Below are 25341 nucleotides of genomic sequence, written 5' to 3' on the forward strand. Positions count from 1 at the left end.
GTAATTTAATACCTCAGTTTTAGTGTACTGATTATGATACATTGACCTTTAAATTTTACATGCAAAGCAATAACAGGATTTTCCGTTATTGTTTTACATTTAGAGTAACGATGGGATTTTCCCGATGGCTAGGGCGGGAGTTTTCCAATTTAAGAAATTTAAGAATAAAACCTAGTTTAAACTCCCCCCAAAAAACGGATTTTTGGCATTTTCAAAAAAAACATGGTTCTTGCCAACCTTGCTTAGTTTTGTATATAGGAGGTTAAAAATCTTATTATATACATTGGTTAATCCTTTGGAATTCATAATGTAATTATGTTGAGAAGTAAAATTGTTTGAAATATCTTTTCGAAATTCATGGTTTATTTTCGAGGTTTTATATTATTATCGACATCAACCACTAATTAAATGGCTTTTTGTGTTATAGAGAAGAGAAACAAAATCTGCTTTAACAATTTAAAGCAGAATTTTGAAAAAAGTCCAAAATTCCCCAAGCAAAAACGCGAAGCAGAAAAAAAAGTTTTTTTTTCTTTCAAAAAAGCGGGTTTTTTCCCGAGCCCTTGCATCTCTATATACAGGCAGGACGTTTTTGGAAACCTCTAAAAACTTACATATATTCTCGCAAACTAAAGAAAGAAAACAATGTTAGACCTTACGATAAAAAAAGAGCAAGAATGTTTGGTGTGGGCTTAAAAAGAGTTAAGCACTGCAGCACAGACATTATAGTAGGCTAGCAGCACTTATCATCTGTTTAATTAAGGTGTTGTCCAGCTTCTTCTGGAGCGGAATGATGATCAGCGTGGAGTAAAGTTGCACATACTTTTCTGTTTCTGCTTTCCAATCGAGTATTTTTAAAAGAAATATATTAAAATCAATGTTTCTGTTCGATATTGCTGGTACTTTTACTGCATATGCTCTCCTGTTACATGCACTGATGATTCGAGAGAATTCTTACGTGAAGAAAGCGACTCTACTGCAAATTTCTTGCCCCGCGGACTTTAGTGTGTCATGATAACAGTTTAATAATACACAAATGTTCTTACGTTCCACAACCGTCTGCTGCCATTATACTGGTGCAGATCTCGATCAACTTGAAGGATTTTATAACAAGTACTCAAATCTTTGTCATACAATGCAATACACATAGCTTCAGATTTCTTTAAGTAGTTCTTCGTTTGAACAAAGGTGTTCCTTGAGACTTCGAAATTTCCTCCCTCCCTCTAACAAGAAAAGAAAAGTGAATTCAATCAATTACAATGGATCGCAATTCTCCATAGTTGACAAGACAACGAGAAAATCAAGTTCTTGGTAAAAGTACGATTATCACAAAGGGAATATATACTCACAATGCCAGAAGTCATACATTGTTGAAATTTTGCATGGTGATAATGATATATTCCATTTTACTTTCATTTATTCCTATAAGTTTACATATATATATATATTAAGTTAGATCTCTTGTTTGATTTTAAAGATCGATGTAAGTCTTTTTTTGTATACAACCAGCTTTAGTCTTGGGTACAGGCAGGTTATCTAACACAGGGGTTTATATTCACAAGTTCTAACAGAATTTCAGATTTTCACTATTTATCATGATACACTTGAAAGTAAAATATTTTTTAATATATATATATATATATATATATATATATATATATATATATATATATATATATATATATTGTTTTAAAGGAAACTCTAATAAACAAAACAAATCGTACTAAAAAGTTTAAAAAATATAATGATAATTCTGTTTTGAAAATTTACTTTCAAAAAAATTTCTCGAGCTTATGCATAAATAAAAAGAAAAGAATGGCGATTGCTCTCATATGCAATCAATTGATTTCCATGGGAATTAACGAATTTATTAATTGATTGTACCTACTCTGTTCCTCTCGATACTTCCACTACTGAAATATATCGTCGGCGGAAGTTCCAACACTTTTGCCACACTTATACCACCTACGCCAAGGTACAAACACGTATCAATTTGGCACATCCAATTGTCCATGAGATGCTCTTGGTATATACAAATGCACTGCAGACATCGGTCGATATAATCCAGATCGCCGTATCTACCACCACAATCCGCATATACGGTATATTCTACTTAACTTAGTGCCTTACTATTGATGTCATACAGTTCCTACTTCAGCCAATAGTATCATACAACCTGCAACCATTTTAAGAAATTAAACGCTCAAAAAAATTACAAAACACCTCTGGCCACAAAGCAGGTATTGCCTTCTACGGCCCACCCAACTCTGGATGGGAATGAGACTCTTGTTTAAAAAAATTGATTGTATGTGAGATCATTTTATACGCTTTTCTTCTTAGTCATACCTAAATAGAATTCTTTAAGAAGAAATTGTTTTATTTTGTTTGTTAAAATATTGTTTTTTAAAAATAAAGCGTTTTTAAAAAATATCTTTTGTTTTATTTTATTATACCGTATTTTACGAACTGTAAGACGCAAATTAATTTTTAAGCAATTCTTTTTTTTTTAAAAAAAATAACATTTTTAGCATTTTTATTGTTAGATTGCAAAGCCAGACTAAAAACAATTCTTAGTTTACAAAACCGAACTGAGCTTTAAAACCCTTGAAAATCATCATCAGAACTTTCTTCTTCGTCGTCATCGTTGTCCTCTTCATATAAAAGATGGTCTTCACTGCCATCGAGAGTGTTACTTATGCCGCACTTCTTGAAAGATTATGAATTTCGAATATAAGATACCCCTGAATTTGGGAGGCAATTTTTCGAAAAAAAAAAGTGCGTCTTATAGCTCATAAAATACAGTATTAAAACGTAAAAGATATGAAATGTCTAATTTTATGTCTCACGACCTATTATTCCCTGCAGGCTAAGGGAAACGGATGATTAATGAAAGTGAATGATAATAAAATAATTGGTGGAATGAGAATGTGGGTGGAAACGGAAGAATTTATAAACATAACGTTACGTGACCTAGGGGAGAACCAAGAACATTTTACAACAATAAAGGGAACCATACCCTTAAAGTTTGTCTCGCCTCTCAAACTTGAGCTACGTAGGCTAAAAAAGAGAGACAGAGATAAATACTCTATAAATTCCAATGAAAATGTAGAAAAATAAAACAAAAGAGGCATGTAGAGTCTCTCTTTAATAAGACTACAACAGATGGCAACAGTAGGGGGAAGTAAAGGCCTTTCAAACAAAATCTCAAACAACAAAGGAATCCTCAACCATTGAGCCTCAGTACTCCTCTTTTTTTTAAGCCAACACTTCCCTATTTTGCACACGGTAATCCTTTTACACTTATAACAATAATTTTCCAGAATGTTTCTTGATTTGGAAAGAGAGAGCCTTGAATTTAAGCGGAATATTTACCTTTCTGAATACTGTCATCCTCTTTGACAGTATTGAGAGGAGAACGTATATAAGAGACTGGGTTACTTACTAGGACCTCAAAAATTAAAAAGTTCGAAAGAAAATGAAGAATTTAGGTTTATTGATTGTTCTCAGTGGAAGTTACCAAGTAAAATAGGAACATAAAATTCTGCCTGTAACTGAACCCAATTATTTAGCTGGATTTCAGGATTTTGCTGTGAAACAGTGGTCGCCAAACTTATAAAGCTTCTGAGCTTAAATCGTACTGTGAGCTACCAGCCAAAACAACTACCAACTTTTTGGATCAAAAGATCCAATATATTTCAGGCAAAAATTTTTTGTAAGTCTTACATCTGGAGAACTACGGATAGTGTAGCCAAGCCCAAACTATTACATAACTCAGCATGATGTGCTTGTTCCGTAAAAGGTACGAAAACTCGATTTAGAGGCTTTTTCAAAAATTTTGTGGCCCCTGATTCAAAAATCCATGAGAAGATCCAATATTTTGAAATCAAAATTTTCTTGTACGCGTTATATCTGGAGAACTGCATATAGTGTAGCCAAACCCAAACTATCACTTAACTCAGTATGGTGTGCTTATTCCGTAAAATGTACGAAAACTCGATTTAGGGGCCGTTCAAAAATTTTGTAGCCTCTGATCCAAAAGCATTATTGGCGAGGATCGTAATCTTTTGATCCATTTCTTGGAGCATTCCTAAAATTCTTGTTTAAAAAATTTTCTTACATTTGTTTATTACCTATAAACTTACATTTCTAGTAAACATAAAATCAAGTTAGCAAATGCCTAATATGCACACAAAAACATAAAGTGCACAATTCCACGCGTATGCAATCAACTGTGAGATCAGGCTGATAATGGCACTTGCACGGGAGAAATAAGCAGTTGTTATCGTCAGCTTTGTGAAGGAGTCAAGATTAGACAACCTGAACATTAACGCGATCTACTGAAAATATTCCCACGAGTTACTAGTAGCCCGCCATCGACGGTTTGTCGATCACTGCTCTAAAATTCCTTTTTTTTTTCTTCTACGAGTATTTGCTAAATTTCGCCACGTTTTCTTAAATTAGAAAATGAGATGAAATTTTTAATTTTACGTCCCAATTTGGCTAAAATATACAGATGACTAATGAAAATAAAAGGTGATTAAATACATTGAGAAAAAATAGTATGGGGCGTATGTAAAATAGTATATTACATTGGTAAAACCTGTAGTTTTTGGACTTAACATACAGCAAACGTTTAACTGAAAACGCATGTTTTATAATACTTTCTGTATAAGTGTTTCATCTATAAGCACTTTCCGTATGAAACAATATGGGCGGTCAGGATCTCATATACAAATGGACGTATATAACATATAACTGACTAAAGTAACATACATATGTTATATGTATGTAATATAAGGAAGACTGTTAGACATCAGACATCCTGCAACGGCATGATGTAACACCTAAGGGCAGTGCATATGTAGCATACGGATAACGTATGCTCCGTGCTGATTTCTGAAGCAAGAGGAATCCGTGTATTTGTACAATATACCGCTGTTCGGAGAACGGATTTTTCTCAGTGTAAAGAAAATAGTTGTGGAACAAGAATGTGGGAGGAAATGGAACAATCTCGAAAAACACGGACAAAATCCTGTCCACTATAAACGCAATTGGCGTTGAAACGAACCAGGATCTCCTCACGCCAGATATAAGCGCTTTACCTCTGAGCCACTCTCCATAGATTAGAAAAAATTTCCCTCATTCTCTGAAGACAGGTCACTTTGATCGTCCAACAAAAATAGATAAAAGCGAATTGAATTCTTCATTAATGCCGCTATTGTTGAATTTTATTTTGAATTCGTCACGGCCTACAATATAATTAATAACACAAAGCATGCATACAGATGGGGGGAAAGATTAGTTTTCACGTGTTTGAAGCACACAGAAAATCAGAAAGAACAAAAAAGGGAACCTATCTCATTGTGTCGAGAAAATTGTCCGTAAGCGTGATCTGCATTGGACATCAACACGATGATGTGTTCTACAAGAGGACCAAACAATGAAATCGAAACTACGCTATACGAGTGTTCTGTCGTCATGTGCTGTTTGAGTGTAAATTAATGATAAAATCGGATTAAAAACATCAAAATAAAAGCAAAAAGAGGGCAGAGACAATCACTATATACATTTCTACAATCATCAATACACACGTACTATCTCTTTCTCTTCTTTTTTTCTTCTGAAAATAAATATAGTCCTAGCATTATTAGGTGTTTTCTTTCTACGTTCTAGAACAACAACTTTTTATTGACAGTAGAAGAAGCCACTTAAAAAAAAAGTGACGAAAGACAATGAGGCTACCGTATGCATAATAAACTTTAGAGCGCAATTGCATGCTAACATTATTGCTTTCGCTAGAAATTGCTTGACACTAATTAAATTTCTATCTCACAAAAGACTGACCTTCGGCTAATATAATTGCCAGGTGTACAGGACAGCGCCCTCTTCTGCCGTCAGAAATGTCGCATCGAAAACTACCCTGCTTGAGAGGTGGTAAAGCTTAATAATTACTTTTTTTTTACATTTTTTTAAAAAAATATATTTTCAAAATACCAGAAAGGTTAAAAGTAATGCCAAAGTAAACTTTTTATGTTTGGAAGATCTATCTGAATGCCAAGGTTTGTAATAATTTTGTCACAAGTAAGCAATATTCTTGTGATTTCTTCATAGTCTTTCATGTAGAATTTTGTTATATCATGGAAGAAAATAGCACTTACTCTTAAAGAATTCTCTTATTTCTTTATGAACCATCTCTAGTTATAACGTTTCTTAGATTGCCAAAATGTAAATGCAACAAACTGATCTCTATAGTTTGAAACAATTATCTTACAGTTAATACCGTACGTCTCATGACAATTACAAGATCTTAAGTGACCTGTCTGGTGGTAGATTCTAGCCTATATGCCTATTGTAGCTAGATGGGTCTTTCTATAATAAACTAGGGGTAATCTAATCAGTCCTTTCCCTTTGTGATTTTTCTGGATGTATACATACGTATGTAGAGTTGCTGTTTGTTTATTGAAGTTTAAGTCTCTTTTCAGCAACGAGGCAATATGAAACATGGACCTTTAGTTTAATGTGAAATCCGGGCTATCATAATGAGTTGAATGATATCTCCCTTTTGGGAATCAATCTCGGGTCCTTGTGCGTCGGAGGCACATGCACTATCTATTAGACCAGTGGAAAGGGCATGGTATAAAGGGATAAATTAAGAACTAGGATTAAAATACCATATATACCAAGAACTTAATATTTTTGACTTCATTATACATACGTATGTTTACTTTCACATGTCAAGTAATGTTCTTCCTCCTATACAGGAGCATCATTTGATTGATAATTGTCCTCCCAGTGTATGAGAAGTATATATTGTTTAATTAATTGTATACTAATGTTAATTGTAGACTATTTGTAATTAATTGTAGTTTTCTTCAGAAGTAGACTATGCTAAATCACCTTTGGATCGAAGTTGAGTTAGAATGCATTTCTTAATAATCCAAGTATGTTCTTTTAAGTGGCGTAATAATGTAGGTCTATAACTACTAATGTATAAAATGGCATCTTTGCAATTAGTCTAAGTCAGTATCTGAGTTAGAGGTAAACTATGCTAAGTATACTTATACTATTTCCAAATACCTTTATCTGAGAAGATTATATTTTCAGTCAGACTTGAAATAGTTTATTTCTCCAATGCTTTTCTATTCTCATTTGAAAATTATGGACTTTCAGTTACTCAATTCATGAAAGCACTAAACAAAAAGGTAATTACTAATGTGAGATTAAACGAATGGTGGAAAAGATGTAAATAAAATGGCTTCCGAACTGCATAAATGGGGAGAAAATGAATTTCAAATAATGACGGTGAAGTACTACTAACACTAAGATCCGACAATTGCACTGATCAAAACCGAAACATGGTTACTAGTGTATTTGTACCCATGATTGCCCCATAGGCTTTCTACACTTATTATGACTATAAGTCAAAATGTTTTGCTTAGGTCCACGCTTAATTGGAAGTAAATTCCCAATATGCCATTAAATCTGTAAGAAATTTTGACCCGAATTTTGCTATAAAGACTCCCTGGGATTGGCAACAATTGGTTAGAAGTTGTAAAGAAAAGAATCCCTTTCCGTTCTCGATACGGACTTGAAAGATTTGAAAAACTTTCAGGCATTATATGAACATAGTTTAAGTTCTTTGAGCCATGCAAGAAAGGTGGCAGTGAACACACATCTATGTCAAAAATGTTCATTTTCAAGTGCGAAAAAAAAATCATTGGAAACTTTACTTCAAGAAAAGGTTCGTAGAGCAATTTTTTCTTGTATGTGCTTCAATAAAGATACTTAACAATGTATATGGCTAGATGAAGTTCGTTAGTTAAGTGAAGAATTGAATCCTTTATGATTCGCAAAATACAAATCTCATGTTACTGAAATAGGTTCCAAAAGTTTGACATGAGTAGCTACCACGTGCAGCTTGCGTGACTTTTAAGAACTAGGTGATATATTTGCCTTCTATTTCAAATTTCACGCTATTTTCAGTTTCAAATTACACGCTATTTTCAGTAACCTGAAAAATTTATAGTTTGATTGATTGTATTATTCGAATTTTTTTCAAGTATACGCAGTAAATCTACGGTAATATTTAACACAAATAAAATTTTGTAGCAAAATTTTCAAAGTCCTTTCACACTCACATTACTAAAATCGTTGAAAATCAACTATAATATTGATTACCTAAATATAACAGAAAAAGATCACTAAAAGCTTGTGCTGTTAAAAGCAAGTACTACTTTGTAAGTACTTAATAAAGTTTAAAAATATATCCACAAATTCTTGTTAAAACAGTTTTTTACTTCCTTTGTAAAATTATTAATTTATGGTTTGGTTTAGTTTCCTCTGAGGTACGGATATTTTGATTAAGAAAAAAAAAAAGAAATACTCTTAAATCAGTGGAGAGTCTTGCCCCCACCTCCTATCTCCACGCGAAACCTGAAATGATGATGGGCTGCTTCTATAATGTCAAGATACCAGGATCTTATTACAGATCAAGCTGCCACTAGAAAGCATAAATTAAATATTCCATGACAAACATGTGTTCCTTTCATGTTTGCCCAGGTAATCTAGATACGCTATATTGCTCTTTACGAATATCCCCATTAAAATATGAAACAAAGGTGGATGTGATTGGATTTACAGATCCGTACGCCATCAACAGCAGACTTTAGAGGCACTAGAGTTTGACATTTAACTTTCATAGTAACGTTGTGGAGAAGTTGCAAAGTGCTGAGTGACCAACACAAATATAACTTAAGCTAGTATGTTAAATAAAAACACAGATTCCAATTCTATTTCTTTGACGATGAAAGGTTATTGTTCGTCCACTCTGATGGGTCCTCCTACTTCTCTTAATAAAAGAGTGATTATTATTATCCATACGAATAGCAATCAGCGTTCGTAGGTTGAGGGAAATTTCTTTTATTTAGGGAAATTTCGGAGCAAAATTTAGCAAATAGCGTTAAAAAAAAGGAATTTTTGAGAAATCCAAGGAAATAGCCATATCGAGTTATAGACCGAATTTTATGATCCTGATTTTCTTCGACCTTCTATTGAGAAGAATCGATGTTTTAATTTTGTTCAGTTCCCTTCGAAGTCTTTCTTCTTTGAGATCTCGATAAATGGCCCTTTCCGCGTCTCCGTTCTCCTGTCACTACGAAGGAGGATAACAGTATTAAGAGAGTGAAAAGGTCAAAGTGTTAATTAAGCTTAAAAGCCGAACATCCAATGTGGAATGACATATTTTGTATCTGTTATTTTCGCAGTCCTGAACTTGCAGTGTTCATCACTGGTGTGTGAGGTCCCTGGTTCGATCCCACCTACTACCACTTTGGCATTGTGCTGGGCAGACATAACATCTCAGCATCACCATTTCCCTCAACTCCAGTGCATAATCGCGAGATGTTAAACTAAAGAAATAAATCGCGATATTAATTATCCTGTGCACAATAACACTTGAGTTAGCCAAACAAGTGTGTCAGCGAATTGACTTTCTTTTACTTTCTTGTAAGTGTTTTCTCTACTGGATCTCAGAGCAAACGAACACAAGAAAGAATTTCCATAATGATACTGAAGAAATTATCTGATTATTTTATATTTTGAATCATGCGCGCCGACTACGTCGGTACTCCGGGACTCCGCCACCCACACAAATAATCTTGTGGATGCGGCGCACCCACAAGATTTTAAGTTCGTACCTGGGTTTGAACTCGTTTCTCTTGCGTTTAAGTCAGCCGTGTTACCGACTGAGCTAAGGCAGATCCGACTTATCCTTATAGTACCGGCATATTTTACTTTATCACAGCACAGCTCTTTATGACAATGTTCATAAAAGATTTTAACTAAAAATAAATCAATCAAATATCGAGAATTCCCTGAAAACATATAGGCTAATATGTCCCGCCATTGATATGCACCCACCTACATTTTGGAAAGTCGGCGCCGTTGTTTTGAATCACTGTACTTGATACACTTCTTTTTTTATATGGGACTGGTTAAGGTTACACTGGTCTAAGGCAGAGACCCGGGTTCGATTCCCTGCGGGAGCTCATGTGGTTCGGATTCCACGTTAATCAGTAGGTCCACGTCTCATATAGCCTCGCTGCTGAACGGGACGTTAAACTCAAAAATCAACTCATCAACTGGTCTAAGGCACTTTTCAAAAAGAAAGCCTTAAACACAGGAACCAGATGTAGATAAGTTAATCTAATCTATTAATAAAAAACATAAGTCAAAGCTTCATTCAGTTGGTAACATATGATAGTGGAACTTATAGTGATAAATTTAAATAATTTCTTTTATTTCCGAATTTATTACAATATATTTTGTTTTAATTTCTGGACAACAAAGAAAACGTGACTTACGCCACTCTCACTTTTTCCGTCTACATAACGAAGTCCAGCTTTTTTATGAACATACGTAAACTATTGTTATTTAGTAACCATTATTTACCATGAAGACCATCATTTACCACCTAGTAAAAAATTAACTACTTAGAAAAGGAAAATATTTGTCTTGTCAGGTTGAAAGTTGGTCTCAGAAAATATATCGACACCAGTGGGAATGTAAGGGTCGTTATGGTTGAAAGACAGCTAACTGTAGTAGAGCCAAACTATTTAATTTAGATGTTTGGTAGTTACGCCGTAATACATACCAAACCTACGAAAAGCTATTCATGTCCAATATTACAAAATTACACCTTCGAAAAATGTTTGGTGTTTTGGAAACATCTTAAAATATTTCATTAATTCTGGTTTCTACATTAACTAAATTTGAATATGGTTCTGAAGCAATTTTAACTTGCAAACTTAAAGTACTTCGAGAGACAACTCAATACAGTAAACCCTCGTTAACACGAATTCCAAGGGACTGAAAAATCAGGAGTTCGTGTTAAAAAAATTCGTGTTAACCGGGGACCCAAATTTTATTATTCGAATACATTTTCTCCACACATACGCACTACAGTATACAGACTATACATACCACTACAGTTCATTATGTATGTCATAGAAAACGCTAGAGATGGTATCAAGACGAGACTGAGTGGTCTTGGTCTCCTCTCGGTTCCAAATTCGAGACAAGACCAAGACTATTCTCCGTCTTGATACCATCCACAGAATTGTATCGAGACGAGACAGAGTTTCGGTCTCGTCTCGATTTCGAAAAGCATGACTCGATCTCAAATTCGAGTTAAGATCGAGATCGAGACTAGTTTCGGTCTCGGTATTATCCTCTAAAAAGTGAAAACAGTACAGTAAGTTTATTATTATATCTTCGAAGATTTTTTTAAAAAAAAGTTTCCACGCAGAAAATCCAGGTCAAGTTATAAAATTGATAACTCCGCTAGCAGGTTGGGTACCGCTAGTAACGGAAAGGTATTTATGATTGCTGTCACCAGTTTGGAGTTACAGGGGAGAAAATATGTTTTGTCTCGAGCTGTCGTCTGCCAAGCACCTGCATGTTCAGCGCTTGACGGAGGACAGAATGAACACCTCATAACAGAGGAAAGATACCTGTTTCTGGTTTTTCTCTTATTTACAAGGCAATTTTCGTCTGTATAAATACTGTATGACAAAAACCGATCTGGAATGAAATCTGAAATAAGAAAAATAATCCAAAAAGAAACAAACAAACAAAAAGGATTGAAAGTTCGTGTTAAAAGAAAACATTTACTGACTCAAGGGGCTAACAATTAGTTCGTAATTTGTGCTAACCGAAATTCGTGTTAACCGATAAAACTTCCTATAAGATAACGTACAGCGATGCCGGGACCAAAATTTTGTTCGTCCTAACCGAGTGTTCGGCTTAAGCGAGTTCGTGTTAACGAGGTTATACTGTATTTGCCTGGTGGCACTAAGAAAAATACTGAACAAATCAATCAATGACTAGCTCTACTACTTTCCTATTGCCAAACGAAAAAATGAAATGAAATCTTTGAGTTTTACGTCCCACGGTTATGCCGGTTAGGCTAAAGGAGACGGTGATTATGAGAGATGAGTGAAATGGTGGAATGAAGAAAGTGGGAGGAAACGGGAGAACCCCGAGAAAACCCACGAGCACGGTGTTTGTCCACCACAAAGTTCACTTGGCGGGGGCTGGGATCGAACCCGGGACCCCAAGCACCAGAGGTGAACGCTCTACCACTGAGCCACCGCGCCCCCCCTATTGCCAAACGAAAAGGATTACCGTTCACCTCCGCCGATTCAGCTAATCTAAAACTTCCTCTTTTTACTTGAGATTTGTTCGTTTCTTTGTTTGGAATTTAACATCCATTTTCTGATAGTAAGGCTATATGACGTGAAGACCTCGTATAATTCAAGGTGGAATCTAAATCACATTGGCGCAAATCCCAGGAGACATGAGGGGGACATGTCCCCTCCAATCTTGGAACTGGAGGGGACTGTCCCCTCCAATAATCCTATTTGAAATGTGTTTTTCGGGGAGAAATGTCATGATTTGTGTCTGATAGCCACAAAAGCAAGTAAGATGAAATTCATATCCCCATAATAAGCCTCAAATCTGCCCGTCTCTCATGTTGAAGATAACCCTGCTCCCTTGATCCTCCACAGCACTGTTTTTCAACTTCATAAATATTTTAAACATCGCTTTAAAAAAATATGGGAACGGTCTTACCCCCCTCTTCCATGTTGGTGAGAGATTTGCACCGCTACTAATTCACATTTACTCCCAGAGAGAACCGGATCCGGATATCAACAAAGAAAAAAGCGAGATTTAATTTAGGAGATTTAACATTCTTTACTAAGGATTGCGCTGAGAATGTGATAGAAATGCTTTATGTTTGATGAGCAATTTTTGGAGAGCCATATTTTTCCGTTAACAAAATAACTAGCCAAAGTAAACAATAATATTGTAATCAGAAATAAGATATTATTGTTAGAAACAGCAAATGTTTCTTAATTTGATCCGTATTTTGAGGTAATGGGCCTATAATTAAGGAAGACACTGTTTACCCACAGAATTGAGTGTTCATTTTCCCACAGAAGTAACCACTTCGTTAGCCTCAGCTTCCCATATAATGTTTTATGAGCTCCCATTTATCTTAAGAAGGATTATGTTTTAAACATAAGCCTCTTGAGTTCCCGACTCCTTCTTAACTCTTCCTTACGGCGCTGATATATACTCGGAAACAAACCAACGTACCTACCTCTACGTGAGTTTCTTCAACTATTTCGACACTAAGTAGGTAATTTCAGCATATTTTCTTTTTCCGTTTTTAACTTTTTAGAGGACGAAGTTTTCTATATCTTGTATATTAAATTTACAAACAAAGCCTTTATATATTTACATACAGGGTGTATATACAATTCATTATTTTAAAAAGGCAATGATATTTAACTAGACATAGGGAAGAAATAAGTAAAATCACATCATAAACCCTTTCGGCCCTGACGGTAATATATGTGTACATTAGGGTGGAGTGAAAAGAGGCCAAAAAAAATTTTTTTTCGAAATTTGATTTTGGATAGGGGGCAAAAGTTGCATCATATCGTAGTACTTTACCATGCAAAATTTCAATTCTCTAAAATAATTTTTAGCCGGGGCGCAATGGGCCTTAAGTTTGATAGATTTTATAAATGAGTGAAAAGAGCCCAAATTTTTATTTTTTGAAATTCGAATACGGATATAGGGCAAAAGTTGCATCATATTGTAGCACTTAGCACCGGAAGTTTCAATTCTCTAAAATATTCTTTTGCAGGGGTGCAATGGGCCTTAAGTTTGATAGGTTTTGTAAATAAATAACACGTTTATTATTCATTTGTGTAATTATTAGGCAGCTCTTCGTTTGAAGGAGACTGTAATTTGAAGGTATTATGATTCGTCATCGTGTCCAGGTGGATTTCTAATGCTATCGAAGTTCATATTCTATGTTACAGGCTACATCAACCCAGAACTCACCACATGGAGGTGGCTACCGTCGAGTTCCATCCCACTTACCCACCAGTATTAGATTGAATGTTTCATAAATTTCATTCACATCTTCAAGCAAAATACTGCGACTTTATCTGAAAAGTAGTCATGTATTTTCTTAAGTCAAATTTGGAACGAATAAAGAAATCTCTCCTGGCTCACATACTGACGAAGAACCTTCACTAAGTATTTTCACTAATCTTTCCACTGCTCGCGTATAACATGGAAACTCAGGGATATCAATATAGTATTATACTTTCTCAAGAACAAATTCTCGCAATTTGTCATCTGTGATATGAGTCAGGATTGGCGGTTCTGTTGTTACACCCATTTTAGTTTATCATTTCTGTGTAATTACTAGCCTCAAAATGTAACACTGGCACTTGGAAGGAACGAGCTTCACGTTTACATTGTTTTCTGGATTGGAGGATGTTATCGGCAGCAAGGATTCGCGAAGCTGATCTGAGGCTAGTCACTAATCATGGCAATAAGAATATTTTCAGAATTCGCATAGAATGCATTTCTGGAAATTACTTTATTGACAAAAGTCTTGTATGGTTCTTGCAAACATCTCGAAAGTCTTATGGTCAAGAACAAATGTTTAGCTCCGTATTTGGCAAGAGGTTTCAATTTTATGCTGAACCACACTGGTACATATACTTTTACTACGAATTTAACGAGAGTTTAGATCTCCTCTGAAGAATTTGGCATTGATATATATATATATATATATATATATATATATATATATATATATATATATATATATATATATATATATATATATATATATAGACGCGAAAGTCTACAAGCCATTGTTAACCAGCGAGTATGCGCAAGTTTCATAGGTTTCTTATCTGCTAGGTTTTTATCACAGCCTCCTCTTATGACAGATTGACATATTTCATACAAATATCTTTGATCATAACTGAGATGACGCACGTTTAGGTATGTAGGGAGTTCTGAAGAAATCTTTTCGAAGCTGCACACTAGATTCGTCTCACAATTCACCAATGATCTACCAATGGGACCAGACAAAGTGCCAGTAGTCACATCATCGATCTCTTTCACTAAATGATGAAGTAGTAGTTCAATGATGTGCAATAAACGTATGCATCACTGCAAGGGGCTCTCTAAATGGTTTTCGAGCACTCTAATCATCATCCTTTTGACCCAACATTAGTATTAGTCCCATCGCAGCCAATAGCTACCATATCTCATAGGTACACATTATTTTCTTGTAATTCTCGGCAGATGGAACTAGCAGTATTCTTTGCTAATGCTGAAACGGTCAAAGAAGCATGGCTGAGAAATTTATTACCCGGTTCTTCAACGACACAATAATGATCTTTCCTCTTCATGTCTCTATGACTTCCGGAGCCGGACATTGCGAGTGTTTGGTCTTTCTTCCCATCAAAATAGATGGTACAAGGTTTCTCTTTATTAACAGTCACTTCAGTTCTTACACTTTTACGATTTTTCGCAATCTCCCTTTGTATTTTACTTCTATCAATTATGTTTTGCAGCTGCTCTGGACTTTCAATATTAAAATCTTCCAAAACTTCAGTAGCAATAGCAGCAATTTTTCTTCCAGTCACGCCGGTTTTCTCCTTCACTTCTGCTAATGTTGGGAGGAATTTTCTCATTTCTATGCATCTAATCTGTGATTGCTTTCTTGTCTTTAAAGGATACTTCCAACTAAAATCAGGATTTCCTCCAGCTTTAGCGTGTGTGTTCTTTATTGCCTTCGTTTTTTGTTTCCAAAGATGACGAGGAGTCTAAAGATTCAATAATGTAACTGGTACTGTTTTGGTTGAAAGTTTGACCGCAAATTGTGTTTTGGCTTTCCTTTCTTCTTTGTCCAAGTAACATCAATACCACCGATTACAATTTTTCTACTTATCCTTTGGTCTGATAAAACACACTCTCCAATTCGGGCATTTTGAGTGTCCTGTACAACGACACACCGTGAAATCTAAACACTTGCAAGCTACTATATCAAATGGTTTATTGCCCTGCTTCTTCAATTCTTGTAATCTATTTCTTCTTTCATGCTCCCTCTTATTGCCAATTTTAAAAATAGTTTCAGTTTCCTGTGGTACCCGTTGATCACTATTGATACACGGAAGAGCGAAACAATAGGGATTGAAACTCTCTCTCTCTCTCTCTCTCTCTCTCTCTCTCTATGGCCTATGGAACCCGGAGGTTCAGTGCCGCGTTCACAAAAGCTCTCCACTGATTTCTATCCTTAGCTAACTGCATCCAGTTTCTACTTTGTATTCCTATTTCTGCGAGATCCATCTTAATATTATCCTCCCATCTGCGCCTAGGTCTTCCTAATGGTCGTTTTCCTATGGGTCTTCCAGTCAAGACTTTGAAAGCGTTTCTACTTTCTTCCATTCTAGCTACATGACCTGCCCACCTAAGCCTCCTAGACTTGACGACCCTAACAATGTTGGGTAAACCGTATAAACTATGTAGTTCCTCGTTATGAAGCTTTCGCCATTCCCCATTCTCGTTCCTCTTGGGTCCGAATATTCGTCTCAAGATCCTGTTCTCAAATACTTTCAGTCTATGTTCTTCCCTCAGAGTAAGCGACCATGTTTCGCAACCATACAGAACAACAGGCATGATTATCGTTTTATATATTTTAAGCTTCAAATTCCTCGACAGAATTCGCGACGACAAGAGATTTTGAACCGAATAGTAACACGAATTCCCTGCTTTTAGTCGACATTTAATTTCTTCGTGAATATGATTTTCGTCTGTTAATATTGATCCTAAATATTTGAAAGTATCTACTTTATCAAAAGTATTATTTAATATTTTAATGCCTCCACAATTTGCCGTATTACGGTCCCGACGCACTTCCATGTATTTAGTTTTCTCTTCATTTACTTCTAAACCCATGTCCCTGCAAGCGTTTAATAAGATCTCTGCATTTCTTTCTATTGTTCTCACGTTACCAAATTTCTTCCACCTTTTCTGCTACCTTCGTGGAAACGAAATTCTCTGCTGGTTCTTTACTTCCGCCCCCTTCAGTTGCTGACGCGTAAATAAATAACATGCCATAACGTCTTCGTAAGTTGGAAGTGTTCTCCAGTCGCGACCTTTGACACTACGAAACATCTCTTCTGCTCTTGACATTTGGTTTTGCCATCTTTCTTCTTCTTTATAGCACTAATCAAAAACACCAGATATTAGGCTGTAATATTGTGACAGATAATAAACACATCAGTAACTACAAAAGTGCAAAACTAATCAAATCACTAACGTAGCAACACGGCCGCTAACCAGACACGTGTCCCGAGCACTCGTACAACACACTAATAACAATCGTCAAGCTGCCAAACAGTTGCATAAGACTTCAGCACCTGCACGAGCGCGCGCTCTGATTTCGTTCTGTACCCTCTTATCTCCACCCACCAAACTATTATATTAGTGACTTAATACTGCCAACAAGTTCATTATACCAGAAAAAGACTGTTACTAAATAGAAAAAAAAACTTCTTTATGGGAAACTAGCAAATTGCTTATAGATGATCACTTTTCGTCTAATTATTCCCAAATTTCAGGGCCATTGCGCCCCGGCTAAAAATAATTTTAGTGAATTAAAAGTTATTGTTGTTATCTACTGATACAGAATGCATCTTTTGCACCCTATCTACACTAAAACTTACAGTCTGCTTCCAGCGAAGATCTGCCAAATAGTTACATAGTAAATGGAAATTGATTTACAAAATCGCAAACTTAAGGCCCCTTGCAAACTTAAGGCTAAACATTATTTCAGAGAGCTGAAATTTTCTATGGTAAAGTATTATGATATGATGCAACTTTTGCCCCCTATCCAAATTCGCATTTCGAAAAAAAATTTTTTCGATCCACCCTAGTGTACATATATTTTAAGATTAATTACTCTAGAGGACTCAAAATGGCTGGGTTTTCATGTCAGTATTCTTTGAACTTGTCTAAATCATTTTCTGCTATTTCTTTGGTGCCAGCCATTTTGAATCCTCCAGAGTAACTATATTAATCTTAAAATATGAAGTGCACATATGTTACCGTCAGGGCCAAAAGGGTTAAAATTGCAACTTATTTCAAGAACAGAAAAATAACTTTCCATATATATCTATGATCTAAACAAGAAAATTAGGAAAACTAAAAATTGAATCAAAAGATTGCGATTTTTGTCAATAATTAGTTTTTGGATCAGGGACAACAAAATTTTTGAACGGCCTTTAAATCGAGTTTTCGTACTTTCTACGGAATAAGCACATCATACTGAGTTAACTGATAGTTCGGGTTTGGCTGTATGTAGTTCTCAAGATATAAGAAATTTTTTAGTTAAAATATATTGAATCTTTTGATCCAAAACCAAATTAAGTGTAGTGCTCAATTCCGAACATATTAAGCGTAGCGATGAACTTTATTGTTTTTCTCATGGGGCCGCTATAATAATTATATAAATACAATAAAATATAAAATACAATATTAGTGGATTGATTAAGGACAAGGATTGGTTAAAAATTGATGAGGACATTTTTTCTTAATAGAAAAACTTACTAGTACCTGCTACATTTTTATAATATACTAGCAGCGTTCACCCCGCTTTGCTGCGGTCACCCCGGAACGCAATAAACTTTGTTACTTAGATAATTTTTACTTTTTCGCTTTCAAGTGATATGATAAAAACCATAGAAGATTGCAGTAAATCTTAACATTATATCGCCTGTCATTTATGTTAACCCGCCCCGCTTCGCTGCGGTCATCCCGGTGCTGGCATATTGTAAAAGTGTCTGTAAAAATAAGCAAATCAATTAAAAAATTTTAAACAGAAGATTCAAGCTATTTTCCGCTGTATATCGCCTGTCATTTATGTTAACCCGCCGAGTGACACGGTCATGCGGGTTGCATATAAATACGTTTATTTTTACCTATGATGAACTAATAACAAAGGATTTGTACGTTATGGACACTTGAATGCAATTATCTCAAGACACTGGTAATTAAAAATTAAAGTGATATGATAAAAACCATCTAGGGTCCAAATCCTAATAACCCCCCCAAAATGAAAGAAATTGGTTCAGCCGTATTAGCGTGATGAGCGGACAAAGGATTTTGTACGTTCTCTTTTATATATATAGATAGATTTTATAGTTGCGAAATAAATATTCATAGTAAATAATTTACAAGTATTGGCCTTTGCCGTTGGTCTATGGGCAAGTGTGCACTTTTGGTGATGGGATACTAGATTCAATTCACTGTGAGTTAGGATTGGACTCATTAATGTGGTTCAAATTTCATCTTAATCTATAGTGCCATGTCTCATATAGACTTAATGCTGAAAAGGGACGCTAAACTTAAACAAGCAAGGGGCCGCGGTGGCTCAGTTGTAGAGCGTTTACCTATTGTGCATGGGATCCTCGGTTCGATCCCAGCTCGCGCCAAGTGAATCTTCTTGTGGACAAACACCGTGTGCGTGGGTTTTCTCGAGGCTGTCCCGTTTCCTACCATTTTCTTCATTCCACCATTTCCTTCATTTCTTATCATCACCGTCTCCTTTAGCCCAGCCGGCGTAATCGTGAGACGTACAACTCAAATAATTCATTTCATTTCATTTTTTTTTTGAATAAACAACAAGAATAACAATTATTTACTTTAAAAACAATATTTATTTCTTCACAAAGTCTATGAAAGAAGAGAAATATTGCTCAATTCGGATTCTATTCGCAAGTTCAATTAATATTTACTTCCATCTTGAATTAAATGTAATAGAACTAAAAGAAAACAGTGGAAATAGAAGTTTATCAATAAAGGGACGCTGACGTTTGAATTCTGGATTTCTTTATTAGAAGAGAAGTAGGGGTCTACATATTATGGATTGTCTTCCATTTTATCATTCTCAATAGAAGTATAATTTAGTTAAGGTGGGAGTTTAAGTTTACAAGATAATTTATCTCTTCATATTACATAATTGCATTGGAATAGAGTGAATTCTTATATTACGTTCAGAGAGTCAAGTTACCTTGCGTTGGGCTCGGTTTTAGTAATAATTAAACATATCCGTCAGAAGGGAATTTTATTTTACCGTTATTTATTAACACTTCCAGGAAAAATATACCTTTTCCTTTTCTTTTTCCCTCTAAAGTCGAAAAAGGGAAATTAACGGAAGCAGGTAGAAACTTGCGAGAAAGGAAATATGTGTTCGCTTTTTCTCGCCTCCCATAATGCTTCGCGCTTTATCTTAATGAAAGTAGTTTTCCTTCCGGAGCGCCGCGACACAGGAAAGTGCGGACTTATCCCCTTTCATAATTAAGGTCGCTATAGATTTAGCACCTTCGCACACAGAGAGTGTTGGATTAAGGAACTAAACGAAGGGTTTATATCTTGAGGGAATATTCCCCTCTTCTTCCTCCTCCTGAATGTGTTCTAGCGTAGGTGTAGGTGTGTAAGTTGTTGAGTGAACTAAGATAAAAGCGTTGTTATGTATGTATATATGTAACATGAAGGTAACTCTGCTTTCTCTTAAAAGTTACAAGCTCAGACGATTAACATCTTACGTTCGCTGCGGGGAAAATAAGAAAATTAAATTTTAGAGATCGTTTTAACGCTGCAACTAAATACTTATAAACGGGGAACATAGAGTAAGTGAAAATATATATTTTAATATTTAACATTCTTTTTTTTTCATTGAAGCAATAGGACTAGAATGTAAATTCCTGCGTTAACACATTTACCGCCACATAGACTCCACCGTATCTACAGTTATCTTTCTTAATGGTCCACGTATGTCCTGTGGGACCTACATGTCTACTTTGTTCCCTAGGAGTCATTGCTCCGATCTTGGTGAGACTTTCCAGAAGGGACTGACTTGATCCCTTCAAAGGGTTTTGTGCTAACGGTCCAGTAATATTGTATTTTATTTTTTTATTTCATTTATGTAATTATTATAGCGGCCCCGTGAGAAGAATAATAAAGTTCACAGCTACGCTTAATATGTTCAAAGTTAAGCACCACACTTTCTTTTGTTTTGGATCAAAAGATCCAATATATTTCAACCAAAAATTTTTTTGTAGGCTTTACATCTGGAGAACTACATATAGTGCAGCCAAACCCAAAGTATCAGTTAACTCAATATGATGTGCTTATTCCGTGGAAAATACGAAAACTCGATTTAGAGGCGGTTCAAAAATTTTGTGCTTCCTGATCCAGAAACTAATTATTGATCAAAATTGCAATCTTTTGAATTAGTGCTCTCAAACGGGTCAGCTCGGGTCGGGTTACGGGTCGGGTCGGGTCAGGTCAACTCGGGTCGGGTTGTCGGGTCGGGTCAGTCGGGTCAGGTCGGGTCGGCTTATTAGGGTCGGGTTGTCGGGTCGGGTCAGCTTGGGTCGGGTTATCGGGTCGGGTCAGTCGGGTCAGCTCACTTTGGTCAACTGAGTTTAGGTTGAGCTTAAACTTGGCTGGAGTCGAAAGCTGCTGTTTTTCACTAGCTGCCTAATTAAAAATAGCAATTTTCAATTGATTTTATAGAAGCCATAAATCTATTTTGAACACTTGCAGCTAGTGTTTTTATGGTAAATGCTTATTTTTGTACTTCTGTGTACTTTAATTTGTAAATGTGGAAGATTGATTTTACCAATCGACTGTAATATTAATATCTACGCCAATATGGAGTCTGGATTTAGAACAAAACTAGAAGTTGTTTAACACGTTGCTGCCAAGGGTGAATTTTGTTGTTCACCGGTAGAGTGCCAAGCGTACTTACTTACATTATTCTTGTTTTGTTCATATTTTTTAAACATAATATTAATATTGAAACATAATCTAAGGCAAGGAATTGCATAAAAGTTGGGGGTCCGATCGGACCTACGTGGTTATATTTTGTTTATGGGCAAGGGGATAAATTACAGTTGAACTGGCAACTCTGTTAGAAAGTTATTTGTTTATTATTACATGTGTAGAAGTGAGAAGTGTGGATATACTAATCTTGCTTTTAGTGCTGATAAGTAATATCTTTGTGCAATGAAAAACGAAGAAATATGAGCAGAACTCGATCTCATTAGTAATAGCAGTGTAGTGATCTAGACTTTTCTGAAAATTCAGCAAATGACAGGGACACTGACATCTTGTGAAAATAAATTAGAATAAATAATGAATCCATTGTTAAACTTTTTAACATGACATTGAAAAAGCAAAACATAGGTCCGATCGGGTCTACAAAAGCAACAAATGCTTGTTACTTGGTATTTAGCGCCCCTAGCGGCGTTAATAATCAATATCAAAGACCAAAACCTACATGTGTGATAAAAACACTACAGTTCAATAACAGTAGAGACAGGATTTAACAATACAAATACTCTAACGTCAATTCGACGAATTAGAAATTGTGGGTCCGATCGGACCTACAAGAACATTTTCTTAGATCACTCCAGTAGGTCCGATCGGACCCACATAGCAGCTAACGTGTTAAGCGAGGCTAAAAGAAAGATTGGATATGGACGACCAAGCTCAAGCAGGGCTGCGGTGGCTCAGTGGTAGAGAGTTCATCTCTGGTGCATGGTGTCCATGGCAGAGATGGAGTGGGTCAGTGGGTCGGTGGGTCAGTGGGTCAAGTGGGTCAAGTTTACTGGGTGGGTCGTGGGTCAACAACATATGACCCACTGTGACCCACCACCCACCGTGACCCACTGCGACCCACCACCCACCATGATCCACTGTGACCCACCACCCACCATGACCCACTGCGACCCACCACCCACCGACTCAGTATGATCTACCGACCCTCTCTGCTCACTGCATTGTAGACAGTATCTTCTGAAGACTGATAAATTTGTCTCCCTTTTACTTTCAAGACCTTCATTTCCCTTTCTTTTCCACTTGTTTCTGTCTACTTATCTGAGGTGAGTATATCTAACCAAGTGAAAAAAGAACTTCAGGCACTTTTGTATATTGATATTTTTAATAGTAATAATAGCAATAGGACTTACACTACTACTTGGCTTTCGAGACCTGTGAGTTTTTAGAGCTAACTACTCGAAAAAATACATTTTTGAATCACTGTAATATATAAATTATTATATAAAAAAATTGAATGTAACTATGCGTGCCTGGTCATCACGGTCAAATTGCAAAGTCAAATGAAATTATTTTCGGTATATAGTTAGACCTTAATCCAAATTGGGATGTTATATTGCTTTTATTATAATGCATAATATCCTAAGGAGGTAGTGAGGATCCGAATTTTTGCGGGGGGAAAAAAATGAGTATCTCGCAAGCCGTTAAACTTACGGAGATGAAATTCAGTGTATTAACTCTTTATTGAAAATAAACAGAGTGTGTCCTAACATTTTTTAAATTCTCCTTTATGTGGGGGGGGGGGAGCATTTTCTATATATGGAAAATTGGTAGTGAGTTGGTTTGTAAAAATGATTGAAAACGATCGATGTTATTTAAGAAAAAAAAATTAGAAACAAAAAATACAGTGCTTGGCTTCACATACCCATTGCTTTCTGCTATAATAATTGCTGAAGCTTATGTTTATTATTTGGAGCGCTTACAGCACAGGGCAATCAACCCATAAAGTTGTGAGAAAAATAGGCATAGAATTTGTACTGTAAGCTTAATTACACAGAAATTTGAAGTTTGGATTGTACGCATAATTGTATGGAAAATTTTACACTTTTTCTCCCTTTACGTTGGCCTACTTACTTTGGTTTGGAACTTTGAAATTTCATCTTTTTTTCCACTGAAAAGTATTGATAATTCAACAAGGAAATAATTATACTATGATAATTTAATTGAAATTCATCGTAATTTGGCACATGACAAACAGCAGTGTTGTAATTGAAGTTGAAGAAGGAGGCAAATTCCCATTCAACTCTGAACACTTTCCAGGAACCTCGTTCCCTTTCGCTTTCTAGACGGGGGAGGGAACTTGGTAATGGTATCAAACCTTCATGTGTAATTACAAAAATTAAATTTATAAACAAATAAGAAATCATCAGTTTATCAGGCTTGAATTGATAATTTATTCACAAGATTCCCTATCAAAGGCGTGGTTGATGAAGTTTCTGTTCTACATGGGTCGACATTACCAACTGACATGGTCGATGTGGAAAAGATGTATGGTGATAGAGAGATGATACTTCTTGCTGAGTATTTCAAACCTAACCAAGAAAAATCGTTATCAGACTTAAGTCTAACAAGTAGATTGTCGATGAGAAGTTGCAGAAATCGGGTAGAAATATTATCAATTTCCACGACAGAGTGCGAACGGGAATTTCCCCTTATGAATTTAAAGATGACTAATATTAGAAATACACTAAGTGCTCAAACATTGTCTACGCCGCGTGGACTTTGTAGTGGACACACATCGTGCTCGTGGGTTTTCTCGGGGTTCTCTCGTTTCCTCCCACTTTCTTCATTCCACCATTTCACTCATTTCTCATTATCACGGTCTCCTTTAGCCTAATCGACATAACTGTGGGACGTTAAACTTAAAGATTTCATTTCATTTCATTTTCAAACATTGTCTAGCTTGTTGCTCATCAATGTTAATGGCCCACCGCTAGACAAACTCAAAGTAGACGAGCAAGTTATTTCTTGGCTGAAGGATGGACATCATTCCACTGAGGATGATTTACCGCCAAAAAGTTACCAACAGGAAATAGATCCGATTTCAGATTTGTTTTAAGGTGGAAAATTACGTGTTACGGAAAATGTATACTTGTATTACTAATGGCTTATTTGTGTTATTTAACTTTGTACCTAATTTTTAGTAAGTCTCTTCTTTGCTTTAGGTAAAATACTTTGAATAAATATTCATAATAATAATTGCAATTATGCATATTTGTAACTTAAATTTAACATGGTGTTTTAGTGATTACACAAATTACAATTATGAGCATACTTTATGGAGATGCTCTTACAGAGGGTAACCGAGCACCTTTATACCCTATGAACAACTGATTTTTCAAGTCTTTTGTGAGAAAAATACTGTGAAGTGAAAAACCATAACCTTTTCCATATTGTACAGGGTATTTTCCTGCGAATAGAAGTTTCTTGTGGAATGCGTTCAGAAATTAACACTTGAAAGAATACTCTCTTAGTACAAGTATATTTTAGGCACACACTAATTTCCCCCACCTCGAACTGTTTCAATTTCCTCACTGACAAACGCTTTACCATTTTTTATACCTTAGGTCAGATCCACTGTTATTGTAACAGAGTGGTGCTTGAGCGACTGACTAGAAATTCAAACTCCGATTAGTGACAATTTCACAGTCTTGTTTTATTACAAGTGTAAACTCTTTAGTCAGTGGAGAGGGTGTGAATCGGGGTTAGAGTTGATGACGATGGATTTTGGTGAGTCAGAGTAGGTCAAAGTGGATGAGAGTGGGTCACCGTGGGTGGTGG

The sequence above is a fragment of the Thermobia domestica genome, chromosome 2, assembly GCF_964235325.1.
Source record: "Thermobia domestica chromosome 2, izTheDome1.hap1.1, whole genome shotgun sequence".
Taxonomy (NCBI): domain Eukaryota; kingdom Metazoa; phylum Arthropoda; class Insecta; order Zygentoma; family Lepismatidae; genus Thermobia; species Thermobia domestica.